The sequence below is a fragment of the Camponotus floridanus genome, unplaced genomic scaffold, assembly GCF_003227725.1.
Source record: "Camponotus floridanus strain SB8 unplaced genomic scaffold, Cflo_v7.5 scaffold67, whole genome shotgun sequence".
Classification (NCBI taxonomy): domain Eukaryota; kingdom Metazoa; phylum Arthropoda; class Insecta; order Hymenoptera; family Formicidae; genus Camponotus; species Camponotus floridanus.
Genome location: NW_020229835.1, coordinates 336,315 through 350,182, shown reverse-complemented (window position 1 = coordinate 350,182; position 13,868 = coordinate 336,315). Strand labels below are relative to the sequence as shown.

The following is a 13,868-nucleotide window of genomic DNA, read 5'->3' as shown; positions in this document are numbered from 1 at the left end:
TATTCGATTCCCCCGAAAACGCACGTTATTACGAATACGAAGGTGTTGCGGATTTTGTCGTTTGTTTGTTAATTCTGAAAGCAACGAGGTAGATTTATTTATGTTTTTACGCAGGAGAAGATTGAGCGGTGTGTTACATTAATCAATATTTGACAATTGATATTAATTTAATCCTATTCTAATTCTTAATACTCTTAATTTATTATTTAGTATTGATTTTTTAGTGATTATTTAGTATTGATTTTTAGTATTTTTAATTTATTATTTAATATTAATTTTTACGCAGGAGAAGATTGAGCGGTGTGTTATATTAATCAATATTTGACAATTGATATTAATTTAATCCTATTCTAATTCTTAATACTCTTAATTTATTATTTAGTATTGATTTCTAGTATTTTTAATTTATTATTTGATATTAATTTTTAATATTTATTTTATTTTTATATAATATTTTAGATAAGGATAGATAATAGATAGGATATAATAGATAGATTAGGTAGATTTAATTATCTTAATTTTAATTGTTACTATTTTTAATTTATTATTTTTTTAGTATTGATTTCTGATATTTTTAATTTAATATTTGACATTAATTTTTAATAGTTTTTGTATTTATTTTATTTTTATACAATATTGAGTTAGGTAGAATATAAATCGAATCATCTAGGTTAAGAATATTCGCACCTCTTGCGTTATCAATATTATTTTCCTTAAATTAAATTAGATTAAATTAAATTTTTTTTAGATTTAATTTCTTTAAACATTATTTTCTTCAATATTCTTATCAATATTATATTTCTTTCAGATATAAAATTGCGGCAATAATTAAGATCGCTCGCGATGGGTATCGGGATTCATCCAATTGGACGAAAAACGTGGACACACAAGCACATGTGAATCGGCGGATATAAGGTAAATATTTTATTACAAATGTAACTTGACATTCGATTGTATCGCGCGATAATCGAGCTCGTTAACGAGTCATTAAGTCGACAATAAAAAAAGGTCCGGTTGACTGAATTATACGACGGTAAAAATGGAGACGAGCAGCAAATTTGTCCATGTAAATTAATACATTCGCGTAGATTAATAAATTTTCAGAGACAGATGTTCCTCCCGAAGAGAGAAACGTCAACGATCCCAATTTATTCACCTGCGTACAAAATAACGAAATTAATTCTCTTGAATATTAATTAAATCATCATGCATATACTTGTGATAAAACTATAATGATTTCTCTCTCTTCGCGATTCATTTCTTCCTCTTTCACGGAATTAAGAAAGGCAAGTTTATTCCATCTGGTTTCCTCTATCGCGCTTCACGTTGGATCTTTTATTATACGATGTAATTTGCTGGATTTTTTTATTATACGATGTAATTTGCATATTTACGTTAAACGTAAATAACATGCTCGTTTGTAACATTATTCTCTTTCTTTCTCATCTAGTTCGTTTATTATACGCGCTACATTGCAAATTAAATTTGAAACAGCCGTGTGGGACTTTGATTACGACGGAGAATTTATATGAGAGAGCTCTCACGAGAATAGGCGGAGGTCGAGTTGTGCGAAATGAGTTCCGCGGATGCATGTATCTTCGATACGCAGAATTACAATCCTCGCGTAGGACAGAAAATGAGCGAGGGGAAAAAAAGGGGGCGGCGGGGGGGAAGGGCCGGGGGTGCAGAATCGATAATGGACTGTCACGGGTGCGTGCTCGTTAGGCTCTCCTTCGTGTTTCTTTGCAATCCGGTGCACGATAAGCGCGCGCCGAGGTGTGCGAATGTCAGAGGCGCGCTCGAATCAGCTGTGCGCGACGTAGAGGGCGCGCTCTCCCCCCCCTCTCTCTCCCGGAGCAGCCTTGGGAGGGAAGGATCGCGGACGGACGGAGAAGAGGATTCGAAACGTCGCGAATAAAACAAAAGCGCGTTCGCAAAGCGAGAGAGCGTCGTCGGCCGAGCGAACGAAGGCGGATACGCAACCTAACCTAACCTAACAACCTAACCCAACCCGATGCGCGCGCGCGCGCTCACCCACACGACGTCGGGGGCGATACCTAGGCGTCGGGAACACGAAGGAAAGGTTGCGTAAAAGGGTTCCGAGCCAGATACACACGCGACGAGCGGAGAAGGAGGCGACCGACACGCGATGTAGCGTGTACGCGGCGCGGCGCGCGCCCATTGGTCGGCCGTTGGCCGGGGCGTCCATGGCAGCGCGTCTCCCATTGGGTCGCGCGCCGTTTTAACAAGGCTCTCTTCGCCACAGACGAAATAATAAACCGCCGTTTGCGCGCTCGCGACAGAGCCCTCTCCCAGGTATATGTTTATTTCTCTCTAATCCTCTCCCTCCCTCCTCTTCCTCCTCCTCCCCCCCGTCCCGCTCCCGAGCGCGCGGTTCTTCGCGCTACTCTTTCGCCTCCCACCCACCCCCCACCCCCTCTCTCTTTCTTCTTATTCAGCGGCTAATGATAAAGTGCATTAAAATACGTACGAATTTGAGGAGCATTGTCGGCGAGGACCGTGCCTGCGACACGTACGCGCGAGCCAATAGACGCGATTGGCTACCACGTGATTCGAAAAATGGACGTACGGTTTATTTAATGCTCATTAACGCGGTAAAGACCGATGATGTAATACTACCGTAGTGCTACGTAGGCGATATTACGTCAACAGACTTTCATGCGTCGGGAATATTTGTACAGCGAGTGGGAATAAAGCGAGGAGTTTCGCGGACTCGAGCCACGATAGTCGATTCGATTTCATAAATTAATTAAATTGGCGCGGTTTTTTTAAGAGGATACAGGAGAGGAAAAGGATTCGCGGACGGATCCGAAGTTTCTCAGGACAAAATAATTTCCTTCCTCAAGTTTGCGCGGCCCCGAAACAAATGTCGCACCCCGTAGAATATTGTAATGAATTCGCGAATAATCGACCCCGACTGATTCTCCATTTCTCCGCGAAATCGAATTGCTTTTTACAACAAAAGCGAAGCGGAACTCTGGAGTGTACTCGTTTTCGGGAAGGGTTAAGTTAAAGAGAGATAGAGAGAGATAGAGAGAGAGAGAGAGACATTCTCTCATTCGAGGCGGCGTATTTTCGGGCAAGATTCCAAATGAGTTTTCCCGACACTCACTTATATACGCGCGGAACTGGTTCTTGTCTGCTCGCTAAATCGCGTGCCTGCACTTTAATAGGTTCTCTCTCGGCGGAGTTGCATGGAAAGTTGTTTGAAAAAAGAAGCACGGCCCGCGCCATGCGCTGTGCACATCGGGAGTAAAACACACGGTATAATTGAACGAGTCCCCTCCCCCCCTCCCCCTCCTCCGCTCTGTCCCTTCGTTCCTCCCCCGTGGCATTTACATACTTTCGCATTAATCAGACATCAGATCTGGTATCTATCTCGTCGATCGAGGGCGCAAATTATCCTAGATCCTTCCGACGACTCGTATTTGCGTAATCCCTCGATGGGTGTCTTTTGCAAATTCCATTCGCGAGACGCGGAATCTTCCTCGTGCAGATCCCAGTGATCTAAATCTTTCAATTCTTCGCGATTCTACAAGAGAAAAAATTTAGAATTATTAGTCTGGAATTTAACAATTTATATAGAATTGTCATTTTTCATGAATTACGCTACGTTTTTAAATTGTGTTCATCTTGATACGTAGTCGTGAATTGGGAAAAATTTAGTGTTATTTTTAGGATGTATACTCTTGGGAAAAGACCTGAAATTCTCAGGGAATTCTCATTTTGTTTTATCCTAAAAATCAAAGAATTTTTATAGAATTTTATTGGGACTCAAAGAATTTTGTAAAAATTGCTTCTTTGATAATTTGTAAATTTTTAAATTCAATCTTATTTCTAGGATGTATACTCCTTGAAAAATCTAAAATTCTCTGAGAATTCTCATTTTGTTTTATCCTAAAAATCAAGGGATTTTTATAGAATTTTGTTGGGACTCAGGAATTTTTAATTGCTTCTTTGATCATTATTTTAATATTATAAGTGGTCTGCAATCTGCTATTTTGTGCTGTTATTGAAACCTAATCAGCACTAATACATATATTACATATTATTCAATATGTTCAATATAAATATTTATTTTAAAAAATACATTTAATAAAAAATATGAAATTCTCTAGATTTAAAATATATTAAAATATGTTTTATTTATGTTAAAGCATAAAGTTCACGCGCAATAAATAAATTTATTTTAAAATTATCTTTTTACACTAAAATATCTGAAAAATCATAAAATTCTCGGGGAATTTATTTCCAAGATTCGAGTATGCACCCTGTATTCTTTATTTTATCCTCTCTGAGAATTTTTCCTAGGAAAATAAAATTCTTACCGGAAATAAGTTTAATTGCACAATTTATCGTCCTTTTGTTCGATTATAAATGCTGTATCAAAACTATAAGAGCGATAGATCTGCGAGAGAGAAAAACAGAGCGTCGAAGAAGTACGTTCTGCAAATTCATACCTTATCGTCCTTCAAACACGAGAGATGACAAGGATATTCATATAATAAAATTTACAGATTATTCCGACATTAAGTAAATGACACGCGAACCGCATAAATCTCGATTTAATGAATCTAACTGGATTTATACACCGTATAAAAACTTTCCCAGCTCTTTATAACTTCATAAGTATATAAAGTTTATCCCTTTGTCATGTCCTGTTGTGTTTACAATGGATGAAAATCGATTGTTTCGCCATTTATTTTCTACCTGTTGTATTATTCTCTTTTCTTTCTTTCTAATAATTCGATTTCTCTTCTTTTCGAGTTCCATTAAATAATCAAGCCTATATTAAATTATTAGAATGCAATATTAAATATATTTGTCACTTTCCGGTACGATTTTTCCTTTTTTTTTCTATTTAAGACTGAATTTACAAGCTAAAGTCGCAGGAATGAGACGGCCATTTCGCGACGAGATGTTTCTCCAATTTTTTTCACAATAAATAGCCACGCGATAACTCACGAGAGGCTTGCCATAATTTCACGCGTTTAACATCAAGGCCCAGATCTAACGACACACTTCCGAATGTCTCCGATGCCGTCTGAAGGATATTATTTTCGGCGGGGCCACGAAATTTCGGTCCTCGGAAAGCCGGCCGATTGTAAACAAGGGCTAATCAGCTCGACACGAGCCGTTAAGATTAGGGAGGGACAAGCCAACGGGATTCGGTATGCAGCGTGGATCACGTTTTTAAGGAGGTATCTTCCGAGAAATAAAGGAAGAGAGAGAGAAAGAGACTCGAACAAGACTACGGAAGATGAAGAGAGATAAAAAGAGAGAGCGATAGGGGGAGAGAAAAAAAAATGTCCAGGCGTGTGTGGTTTTACGCGGCTCGTGTGTCCGCTTGTTCGAAATAAAAGCGGACGCCCGTGGAATTTCCGTCAACTAGCCCCTCCGCTTTTTTAACGTCGCCTCCCGAACCGGTCGGGAAATTATAATTCGTCCGATCGCAGATTGGCCCCGTGGGCCCTCGGGACGAGATGCGATACTCCTCGCGACTCTCGTCTTACATCATCCCTCAAAATTCTTCCATCGTTCCGCCGCGGATTCGTAAATTCCGTCAGAAAATTTTTGCGGCTTCAATCACGCATCAATAATGCACAGGGAAAGGTGAAATTAATCAGCTGTCATTCTTAAACACATCTAGAGAAAGTAAAATATTTTCTTATAGAGGATTTTTAGCAATTTTATTTATTTATATGGAAAGATAATTGGAGACGTTTTTATCATTTAATAAAAAAAAAATGTTTTTTTGATATAATAAATTTTCAAGTTTCTTTCGGAAACTGTGAAAAATTTTATGTAATATTTTTTTTATACTATTCATCACGAAAGAGACTTGATATTTAAATTCTAATCGTTCAAGTTAGCTTTGAAAATTCTTACATCATTAAGAGAATTTTTTTGATCGATTCTTTTATCAAAATTTATTAAATGATACAAGTATCTTCCATTATCTTTATTTATATGTAATTAAAATTGCTAAAATTGCTTGTCTTTTATTGGAAGATATTTTATTTCCTCTGCTCTTTATTTGCGTTTCAAAATAACATCTGATTAATTTCAGTCTTTCCTAGGAACCTTGTATTTTGGAATTGTATTTTAATATTTAAATAGAAAGAGAGGCAACACTATACAAATAATATTGTTTTTATCCATTGCGACAAATATTACTTGACTCTCTTGCATTATTTCGATCAAATTTTTGTATTATGAAAAAAATAATAATTTTTATATAATAATTAAATGATAATTTGTATATAATATTATATAATATTTTATATGAAATATTTAAATAATAATTTTTATATTAAAAAATAATAATAATTTTCTATGACATTTTATTTAACGATGTAATAGATTAACACAATATCAATCTTTATTCTGGCTAGTTTGGTCGACTACATTTTTCAACAATCCTTTGATTATTCGACTAGCGATATTAAGATATTTATTAATCAATCTTTATTTTTACACATTAAAAAAATATCTATAATAATATTCAAGATTGCAAATTTTTAAACATTTATTATATTAAATTAGTTGTCTTGAGAGGAAGCTACATCCTTTCTTTTCGAATATTATTAATCAATTGACAATCTCGATAATATTTTACACTAAATCGCGTTGCGGAGTGACTTTGTTGGTTTGGTTTCGAAAGCGAGCGAGACATTTCGGTGCGCGGCGCTGTCGAAAATGAAAAATCGTCCGCTTAATGGGCAATATAATAATTAACCGTTTGACCCACGCCCTATCTAACGGGAGTAAAAGGAGGAGATGGAATAAGGAGGCAGGGACCTCGTCTCTCTCGTCCGGACCTTACCTCACTTAGCAGCGATTTGATGCATTTAAAGCGGACCCACCTGGTGAGCGCCGCTTCATTTTTCCCAAACTCCATTAGCCGCCCGTACAATTATCTCTCTCCCGCTCCCCGCGGCTCCCGCCCACGATCTATCTCCTTCTCTCTCTCTCTCTCTCCGTCCGGGCTATTGTATTGGAACCCAAGGATTTACACCGTGATGAGCAGCATGACGAGAGAAATGCAAATATCGGCCGAAATTTCACGCGGCATTCCAGCCCGAAAACGTTCCTTTGTGTCGGCTCATCTGATAATGTCGCGTTTCTGATTGAACGGATCGTTCATATTTATATTAATTCTCGCGCGTGTCACCTTTTCCACGCGGAAGGAGAGGAGACCGGTTCCCCGTCGTCGATGATAATTGATGTATATTATAATCAGCTGCGCGCGAGGTGTATAATTTTGCGTCATTTTTACGGAATTTGTGAAATTACAGATATCTGTCTCCGATTAAATCGCACTCTCGACGATTGAGAGCGAGGGGAAGGAGGATCCTCGACCTTGGAGCCCGAGTTTCCGGCAGCTTTCATCCATTACGAGACGGCCCACGCAGCTCAAGAGAGAGAGAGAGAGAGAGAGAAGGAGGGATGTTCGATCGACGTATCTCTTCGGCGCGAGGTATGTATTATATTAGCATAAACCTAATATGCCACGCGAGGGGCACAATGCGTTATTAGAGGAGGCCGTGGAACGGGCCCCGTAGATCCTACGATACGATACGTCACAGGCCGCGTATATGCTCTACTTAACATAATATAATTGACCACACGCAGTCCAATGGATTTTGCATAGTAAACAAAACGTATTGTTCCGCCACGGACGTTCGAGGATTATCCTCCCGCGTCTCGCGAAATAATGAGGTTTTTTTTTTCTCTTTACTTTAATCGCGCGATGACAATGCAGGAAATTATTATATGCATTATTCAAATCTCGAGCACCTCGAGAACCTGAGGAGCCCTCGTTTGCATCTTGACTCTCGGACGCTTCCGCTTAAGATACCGTGTGTCGAAATTTTGTGTTTCTACTTTCAATCTTAATTTTCTTACGTTTATGAATTCCAGAGGATTTTGATAAGTGTAATTTATATAAAAATGGACCTTCTATTTTGTATCTTAAGCAGGCAATAGATAGTTTCTCATTTGGAGATTTTTAAAGAGGAGCTTTCAGTAAAATTGTATATTAAATAATTTCAAAAGTAGATGTTAGATTGAAAAGAGATAAAAGAAATTTTAACTCGGTTATTTTTTAATACAATATTAATATTAATATATAATTCATATAAAATGGACCTTCTAATGGACCTTCTTTGTACCTTAAATAAGCAATGGATAGTTTCGCTTGGAAGTTTTTAAAGAGGAACTTTCAGTAAAATTGTAGATTAAATAATTTCAAAAGTAGATGCTAGATTGAAAATTGATAAAAGAAATTTTAACTCTGTTATATTTCTTTATAATTCATATAAAATGGATCTTTTTTATACCTTAAATAAGCAATGGATAGTTTCTCTTGGAGGTTTTTAAAGAGGAACTTTCAGTAAAATTGTAGATTAAATAATTTCAAAAGTAGATGTTAGATTGAAAATAGATTTAAAAAAATTTTAATTCTGTTATATTTCCTTATTGTGGATATCAAATTTGTTTAATAGGATTAGGAATTGTTTAGGATTATAAGGAATATTATTAATCAAAATTATCATAAACAGAATTTTAGGTTTAACGAGTATTATTAATCAATTTTGTGGATTAAATATTTTCATGGTTTTTTAATATATTGATACAATATAGATGAATATAATTATGTACGTGAATGTCGATCAAAAAATGAAATTTATATTATTCGATCAAATTTATACAAGTTGCAAAAAGTTCAAACTGAAATATTCCCGCTATTTTTAATTTCACGTTTGCGAATTTTAGAGGATGTCGCATAAAATAATTAATTAATTTATAAAAAATTTATATAAAAATTAGCTCTTCTTTACTTTCTCTCAAAGATGCAGTAAAGGAATTATAGTTTTCTCGGTGCTTTAAAAAAAAGAATATTTTTTTCGGCGAAGTTATATCCTTTAAATAGTTTTAAAGAAAGATGATTTGACTGGATGGTCAAGGCATCAAAGTAGAATATCTTAGATCGAAAATCAAGATCGAAAGTAGGAGAGAAATACCTTGGGGCGAAAAAAATGGTGAAAGTTTGCGCGGGTCAGGCACGGCTGGGGCGAGTTTGACAGAAAGCGCGGGAGGCATCCGCGCTAAAGTGGCGAGTCCGTTAAAGAGCGCAAAAAACGGCAACGATTCCGCAAGCGGCAACGGAAAGGAAAGAGTGTCGGGAATGATAATGAGAGATGGTTGCAGCGCGATAATCGCCGTCGAAGTCTCTCTCTCTCTCTCTCTCTCTCTCGGTCGCGGGCCTACGCGTCTCGTCTTTGAACGTATGTACGGCATCGGGAGTGAGTTTCGTGATTTTTTTCTCTTTCTTTTCTTTTTTTTTTTCGACGCTTCTTCTCACCGACGAGTCCGCTGCCGGACCCCCCGGTGCGTTAACGGAACCCGATCGCGAGGAAGGGAGGACGATCGTCCTTCGTGCGTAGTCCACGCATGCATACGTCGTACCTGGACATTCCATTATCGGGCTCTCGCCAGTCCCGATCGGTGATCTCCATCGATCCTCCTCGTCTCGCTCTTTCTGGTATGCCAACTCGAAAATCCGTAGACCGGTCGCTTGAATTTTTCGAGATTAATAATTATCCTTCGGCGGAGTCGAAATTTATCTCGTCTTTGCTGGAAAGAGAGAGAGAGACAAATTCAATGCAGGCTTTATTTACGCGTCTTTTCTTCCTCGGAAACCATAGTCGACGCGGTGCAAAACGAGAAAAAAAACGCCACGTATTCCCAGGACGAGCAACAAGAGAAATTGAGAGAGAGAGAGAGATGGAGGATCTCGAGGGGGAGACGCGGGAGGCAGAAATGTGGCCCGGTATGGTCGTGTCCTTAATTGACAGGCCGTGGTCCCGTGTCCTTCGGGCAGGACGTGGCAGGACCTCGTTAGCGTGGTTGGGCCTCGCGAAAGAGCGGGACAGCCACCAGCGCGATGGCAGTCGGGATGCCATCAGGTATCCACCGATGGGGATTCGAGATGGGCGGGGGGGGGGGGGCAGGGGGAGAAAGGACGTTTCTAAATTAGTCGAGACACATTATCCTCGATAACGCGCTACCACCGGCCGCGAATCGATCGTCGCATACGCGGAATCGAATCCGCGACCTAATCGCCGTAAATTCAATTACGACTCCCTTCGGGCTTCCTCGACTTCCTCGAACCGTTGTCTGACAAGTGCGCTGGCGTCACGAGGGTTAGGAGATTTAGGGACGAGGGACAGATTTATGTTTAAGTGCGTCGTCATCGATGAGCGTTGGACAAGACGCGAATTGATTTTTAGACAAGATTAAAGTACTCCTTTCTACCTTGAATTGTGTATATTAATTGTGGGAATATTTGGTATATATGATGGCTGATAACTTTGATCTCTGACATTTAGAGAAACGTGTCAAATCTTTGCGATTATTCAGCTTTGCGCGAATAATGTAACATTGTTTATGATAACTATTGTGGAATCTAGAGAAAGTATTAATTTATATAAATTTATTCAATTTATTCAAATTTTCTCATTTATCCACAATCCATATTTATACAAATGTATGTATTTTTTCAAACACATACAGACTAATTTTATTATATATTATTTTTTTTTATTAGATAATTTGGTTATTTTTCATTCTAACATCAATCGTAATATGATATGATGATTTTCAAATAATATAAAATCATTCAAATATTAATATATTAATATATTAATAAATTTATTCAAATATTAATATAATTATAAATATATATTTAATCAAATTTAATCAAATCAATAAATATAAATTTATTCAAATATTAATATATTATATAAGTTTATTTTTAAATATTCGATCATCATAATTCGTTTTATAATTGTACATTAGTCTATTTATAGATAAATGATATGACTGAAATAATAGATGCGACATAATTTACATCTTTCTTGTTTACTCTCGATACAAATGAAAAGTACATAAAGTTAATAAGTATAAATAATAAGTGTGAAAAATCATACAATAAGTAACATAAATATAAATAACAATAAACAATAATAATGTAAATAATAATAATAACAGAAATATACATGTGCATTTATATTTTTTATTATTTGTTGTATAATATTATACTTATTATTTATATAATCCTGTAACATTTTTTCGCAGCATAATCATTCAAATATGATTCATGTAATATTAAAGACGAACTGTAAATGATGTTTAATCAATTTCACAACATTTTCGTTATCGTTTAGATCTCGTCTCGCATCTGATAACTTCCTCGCTATTCGTGATACACGTTTCTCTATCCTTAAAATAAAACGTGCTAATTTCCGCCATCGTTCAGCGACCCCACGATACGCGAGCGATTTTACAAGTCGACGAAGAGAGAGAGAGAGAAGCAGCGACGGGAAGGAAGGGTGGTTCGGTTATCGCATCCATTGAAAATCCGCGACATTGAAAAATTGCGACTCCGACTCGCGGAAATGCACGAAACATCGCAAACGGGGACGGGCTCATCGGCTCGAGAATTAAAGCTGGAGCGAGGTAATTAAGCGGTGCGGGGCGAATAATGAGCCGCTTTTAGCGTTAAGGAGCCGGATGGCATCGCGAAGGTGGTCGTTTCCTCTTAATTCGCGATACGCGAATGCGATACGTTCGCGATTCTTACGTATCAGACCCCGTATATTTATATCGCGGTGTTGGAGCGTTTTTATCAAACGCTAACGTTGGAGGCTCGCACGTCGCAATCTCGCGATTAGGCGCTCGGCGGCGACTAATTACCGGTCGATTATCGAATCAGCACCTGCTCGCCCGAGGGTCAACGACACCGACGATTCCCAGACGAGTACAAGTCTCTCCGAAGGAAGACTTTTGATTTTTATTACTGGCGGAAATTTTTCTCCTCTCAAGCTCAATTTTCAATTTCTCGCCCACTCATATCTTCAATCTTTGACAGTCAGATCGATTTCTTTTGAAATTTTATTTAATCTTCAGTTTTGAAAATTCTTGCAAAAATTCTTCTTTTTGGACACGAGATGTAATATATATTATTCATACATATATTTATACATTCTTGAATTGAATTAATGAAAATGTCACTAATTAAAGCGGTGACAATTTATCATTTATTATGATATCTTTAGATCTTAATATAGTCGGATCAATTTCTCTTGAAATTATTTAATCTACAGTTTTATCGAACGCTCCTCTTTTAAAGACACGAGGTATAATATATATTATTCATGCATGTACCTCTATAATCTCTTAAATTGAATCAGCGAAAATGTCACTAATTAAAACAATTTATCATTTATCATAATTCTTTGAAATTTTCACAGTTGACTCAATTCTTTTCGAAATTATTCAATTTCGTCGAAATTTTCCTCTTTTAAAGACACGAGATGTAATATAATTATTCACATATATCTGTACATTCTGTTGAATTGAATTGATGAAAATGTCACTAATTAAAGCGGTGATAATTTATCATTTATTATGATATCTTTAGATCTTAATAGTCAGATCAATTTCTCTTGAAATTATTTAATCTATAGTTTTATCGAAAGCTCCTCTTTTAAAGACATGATAATATATATTAGTCATGCATGTACCTTTATATTCTCTTAAATTAAGTCAACGAAAATGTCACTAATTAAAGCAGTGACATAATTCAATTTGTCATCATGATATCTTTAGATTTTAATTTCATTTGAAATTACTTAAGCTACAGTTTTGTCGAAAGCTCCTCTTTAAAAAAAAATGTAATATATATTATTCGTACATGTATTCTATAAAATTGAATCAGGGAAAATGTCACTAATTTAAACAATTCATCATCTATTATGATTCTTTGAGATGTTCACAGTTGCCTCAATTCCTTTCGAAATTATTCAATTTTGTCGAAATTTTCCTCAGTGAAAATATCATTAATTAAAGCAGTGATAACTCAATCTGTCATCTATTGTAATTTATTCAGATTTTATTAATAATCAAACCGCACAATTTTTTCGAAATTATTTAATCTATAATTTTGTTAAAAATTCCTTTTTTAAAGACACAAGGACTAATATATATTATTCATATACTCTCTTAAATTAAATCAGAAAATATCACTAATCAAAGCACTAACAAAATTTCCTCAATCAATATTTCATTTTAACAATATTTTTCTCCATTTTATTTCTGATTATTAATCTGATTATTAATCTCAGCATGATTCCATTATTTGCATTATTACATATCATAACTAAACCCGCTCACATTGATTCCACTTAAGAGAAATACAGGGTGTCTCAAAACTCATAATGAATCTTTCAAAGACAGATTCCTAGGATCATCTAAAGACGATTTTTCCTCAAAATTAATTGAAGAATGTGGTTTTGTTAATATTTTATTTCTACAAAGCTTAGTTTACGAAAATTATTTCCCTTATTTCCAATCACTTATAATTCGAAAATTATTAGTGCCTTGACATTTTCCTCAACCACATTCTTCGATTAATTTTAAACAGAGTTTACTTGAGTTTTAATTTAAAATGATAAAAATCGGGAGCAAAAAAATGATGCCCTTCATCGTCATTTTCTCTGAAGAAAAATCGCCTCCAAAAAATGATCCCAGGAATCTGTGAAAGATTCATTATGAGTTTTGAGATACCCTGTATATATCCTATATTCCGATATTTTTAATTCGGAGGGGACTCGCTTCCAAGCGTCCTCGTGGGAGTCCTCGTCGGTAGCACTCGCGTGCACGGAAGACGATGGCCGTCCAATATATTATAATTTGTCCGGGAAGCACACATCGGTGGGTTCCCGGGTTCCCGGGACCCCCCGGGGGGTTTCGGGCGCCGCCGCCCCCGACGCTTCCGACGC

At 36.6% G+C, this 13,868-nt stretch overlaps 1 long non-coding RNA gene across 1 annotated transcript in view; it reads left to right on the top strand.

Moving 5' to 3' along the window:
* The first annotated feature begins 826 nt into the window (after positions 1-826).
* The window catches only part of LOC105248551, a 95,321-nt gene continuing 82,279 nt past the window's right edge, over positions 827-13,868 (top strand). The window contains exons 1-2 of the long non-coding RNA XR_888981.2: positions 827-915; positions 7,320-7,501. This is a non-coding gene — a long non-coding RNA (uncharacterized LOC105248551). The remainder of the gene's footprint in view (positions 916-7,319; positions 7,502-13,868) is intronic.